This window comes from Lethenteron reissneri, chromosome 29 (assembly GCF_015708825.2).
Source record: "Lethenteron reissneri isolate LAM-NWPU_2019-01 chromosome 29, ASM1570882v1, whole genome shotgun sequence".
Classification (NCBI taxonomy): Eukaryota; Metazoa; Chordata; class Hyperoartia; order Petromyzontiformes; family Petromyzontidae; genus Lethenteron; species Lethenteron reissneri.
In genome coordinates, this window is record NC_083807.1 from 2,042,878 (window position 1) to 2,047,482 (window position 4,605).

The following is a 4,605-nucleotide window of genomic DNA, read 5'->3' on the forward strand; positions in this document are numbered from 1 at the left end:
GTGACTTTACCGAAAGACCCAAACAATATGAATATCTGCAGTCACGAAAGCTTTAAGTCAAGACGTAACTTTACCCCTTCCCGGTATCGTCTTTGACATATTATTGGTGGGGGGGGGGGTGCAGTTCCACCCCCGGCCGCTTTTGTTTCCCCAGTGCTGAAATTGTCCCCACTGCAGCAATCGCCACTGATGTTAGCCGTGGTCGGAATCGAACTCGGTTTTTTTCTTCATCATTGCACACGAGCATAGCCACGTGTAAGGATGTTGCGTGTATGCCTTCGTCCGTTTTCGCGTGCTCCTTGTCATGCAGTGTGTGCTCTGTGTCATGCGTGTGTGCTCTGTGTCATGCGTGTGTGCTCTGTGTCATGCGTGTGTGCTTGTGGGGGGGGGGGTACAGCAGTGAATAGCCTCATTGCATCACGAAGCCGAGTTCGATTCCCGCTCGTGGCCAACACCGTTGACGATTATCTGAGCCGGTTCTGGGCCTTCCGTATAGGTCGACCTGATAACAAGTGCGGCGCGTTCATGTATCGAGACGAAGGCGGCCTGCCGTGCTTCTGAAGAGCGACACCCTCGTGTGCCGTGCCGCCTTCGAAGGCGCTCGCAGACAGCCCTTGCCTCGACAGCCTGTGAAAGGTTATACGGGGAATCGTTGTCTTTGTTTCGCGAGTGCTGTCACGCACCCAAACGCACACGGCGCACACTGCCATCACATCGTACCGATTGTGCTTCTGGGGCTTCTATAAATGCTCATCGGGTGCTGGAGGTTCGCGATAGAGCGAGCGGGCGATTCGATTTCGTGCCGTGACGAATCGATGGACTATATTTGAGAGAACGTGGCACGATTTTCTTTTTCACCCCTTTACAAAGTCGTCGTATATCTTGGCACGAAATAAAATAAAAGTCGCATCAACCACTGGAGGTGAAGAATGCAACTCTGGGAGTTAAAACGCCGAGAGATTTCTTTTCACGGCTCACAGTACCGGTCCTTTTAATATGACGATATGTTAACTACCTCGCCTGGTATACAAGAGCTCGTGGTTTCGATTCCGTCTGTGGACTCCTGCTGCTGTATATTTGGAGTTTGCGTGTTTCTCTCCCAGTGGCCGCGTGGATTTTTCTCCGGGTCCTCCGGTTTTCTATTCTCCTTCGCATTTAAAATCGACATCACGCGTTCAGAGTATTTTGCTAGTATACATGTCCACGTGATAAGCCACTCGTCGTTGAGCTACCATTTGTGGCCAGGTCGCTTCTGAGAAAGAGCCGCATAGCACAGTGGAGCCTTACCTGGCAGCATGAACAAAAAGCGTTTATAGTTTAAATTTGTTTTAATAATGAGACTCGCTTCAGAGAAACATTTGGGGATACTGCGCGTCAGAGGCATCGTTACATCGACATCCTATCGGCATAATCATTGGTTCACTGCGGCTCAAAGACTCTGTCCGTAATACATGTTGTTTTGGGTTAGATCGCGTAAATTCTCTGCATCTTTCGAGGAACGCCAGTGAAGCCAACAGCTTCATCCGCTGAATTTGGAGCTTCTCCAATGTTCTGGTTTGAAGAAAAGTATCCTCCCCACAGAGGTGAGTCAGTTTAACACGGAGTAGGCTTTCGCGACCAATATCATCCGAGGCGCGTGGTGAGGGTAAGAGATGTCCATGTGCGCGGCATTTGAAGGCCCCGGAGACCGGGATCGATGACCTCGCCGACAATTTTGTTCATCGGGAAGGGCAGTTCCATATCCGGACAGCGGAGCGAAGGAGAAGGGAGCTCCTGTCCAGGGAGAAATGTTCTGGTAACTCGAGGTGCGAGGGCTTGGCTCGGCAGCGTTGTGCTTGATCGGGTGACACGGAGTCGTTCACGTGGGGTGTGGACGCGCGGCCTGACGGTCTGTGTAGGCGGGGCAGTGATTGGTGTGCGTTGTGTACCACGGACAGCAGCAACTTGCCGAGGGGGACACAGGCTGCGGACGGAGAGGCTTGCTTCGGGAATTGGGGTTGATGTTACGCGGACGATAAAAAGATAATCGCAACCAACCTCACCTTGCGAAATGTATTACAAAGTCTGGGGGAAATCCAACGCTGTTCCAATGTATGTTGAACTGCTTTCGCACCGCACCGTGTGAGCTAGTTATTTAATTATTTACATAATTATTTGATGTATCCCCCCCCCCTCCTCCTCCTGGGTAATTGAATGCTTCCAATGGCACTAATTAGTAACACCATCGGATTGGTTTGCGCGCATTAAAGGATGTTACACGTTTGAAACGCAAGCGGGTATTAGGGAATCATTACTTAAACATGCACCCGCCTCTCCCCCGCTTGCCCCCATCTCTCCTTCTCCCCCCACCCTCCAACCCCCACCCCAATCTTACCCCCACCCTCACGCTCCCCCTCGTGCATTCAGTAATGCGACATTGATCCGACTTGATATCGTATTCATCCTAAACTGCGCGCCCAATGAGTTATAATCCACCGGGTGTCCAAATCGATGCAGAGTGAACGCGTCGGGTCGTCCTCTGGGAAGCTAAGCGGGGTTCGAGCTGGGCTCACCACGTGCAGGGCTTGCCAGGTGCCGTCGGCGTGAGGTTTTTGAACGACCCCGAAGGTGGCAGTGCCATTGGTACGCGTGGGGAGGAGGAGGGGGGGAGTGGTGGCGCAGCCGTTAGCGCGCTGTGCAACGAACCCGGCGACTGCGAGTTCGATTCCCGCTCACGGCCACCAAACTCCAAGTGACGATTATCTGAACCGGTTGTGGGACTCTCCGAGGTCGGCTTCCGTCTCAAATGAGTACCCGGTGCTGTGTGTAAATATCGCCGCCAGGGAGACAAAGGCGGCCGGGCGTGGTGCTTGCCACATAACCCCTCATGTGCCGTGCCGGCCTTTATAGGTGCTCGATAACAGCACTTGCCTCAAAAGTCTGTTAAGGCTATACGGGGGATCTTTATCTTGTGTATATCATATACCATACCAATACGTGGCGAAGATATGTGTGCGTGTGCGCGTTTCTTCTCGAATACAAATGAGCAATTAGGAGCCATGCATTTGCATCATACAGCTTAAAGGAAATCCGTGAATCCATCTGTGCGGAGCTGCGAGCGTCCCGTTTTCGTGGCGCGAGAGCCGAGTCTCGAGCGAGGCCCCAACGCCCCGAAACGTCGCCTATTGTATCGATTTCCTTTAAAGGCCACGCGCACACACACGCGCGTGCGCTCAGTGCTGAGTTCGTTGTTGTTGTTGTTGTTGACGATGCTTGTGCAACACCTCCAACGCACACGCATCAGCAGCATTCGTTTCACAGCGGGAAATCCGGGACGGGTGGCAACCGACGGCGCGCGGCTACCAAGCGCCTCGCCGGCTCTGCCGCGTTTCCCGAGAGGAGCCCCCCCGGAGTGAGCGTCAATCAAGGGGGCGACGTTAAGACAGCAGCTGGGGCTGTTTAGAATTGAGAACCCACTCTCCGTGATTGCTTCCAACCTCCCGACGACCCTCCCCTGCCATTCTCAACCCCGCTCCACCCCCCCTCCACCCGAAAGGCAAAGATCCCCCGTATAGCCTTCATGCACGGACTGTTGGAGGCAAGTGCCGTTATCGAGTAGCAGCACCTATGAAGGCCGGCACGGCACACGAGGGCGTGGGTGGCCAGCACCACGCCCGACCGCCGTTATCTCCACAGTGGCGGTGCTTACAAGCCGCACCGGGGTACTAATTTGAGGCTGAGTCGACCTAGGGAAGGTCCAGGGCCGGTTCAGATAATCGTCACCGGTGCTGCTGCGTGGGAATCGAACGCGGGTCGCTGGGTGCGTAGCTGTGCCACTGCTCCACCATTCATCCTCCCACCACCGCTTCGCCTTCATCCCCACAATCACATGACGCAGCAGCAGCCGCAACTGCAGCAACAGCAGCGTCATCAGCAGCAGCCATGGTCAATCCACTGCTGGATGAAGGCCCCTCCTCACGTCCACCGTGGTGGTGGCTCCTGGGGATTATTGGATCGTATTGGACCGCGCTGTAGAGCAGGCAGTCGGGGGGCATAGAAGTACAGTACAGTATGACCGTGGAACGTTGCTGCTCCGCCCTCTGCTGTACATGACGTGTCCCGCCGTGGTCTATAGCACTCTGGTATGCATACGTGCGTGGTCGCCGCATTCGATTTCTGCCCAAGCTGTGTCCCGCAGAGCTTCTGGGATGAGACGAGATGGGGGTGCATTCCGAATGGCGCATACGACCAGTGGTTTGTCCTGTGGAGTTACTTGGCACTGCCATAGGAATGTGGCAATCCCTCCTCCCCCCCCCGGCCCCTCCGCCACCCCCACCCCCCCTACACGAGCTGCGGGCATCATGCATCCACTCTGGTAACATTCTGTTCGCTTCAACATTCATTTCAGAGGTTGGCGATGACGCGACGAAGAGGATTCTTCGGGAGGACGGGTCAACCGCGGAGGTGCTTCACGATCTGGCAGGAGGAAGGAGGCGACGGCGACTCGTGGTGGCATCAACAGCCTTGGCCGCGATGACCTCTCGACCTTGTCAAATGGATCTGAACAAATGGTTCAATTCCCCCGGTCGGCCCAGGAGGAGGGACATCCCAGAGGAGCAGAGTTTT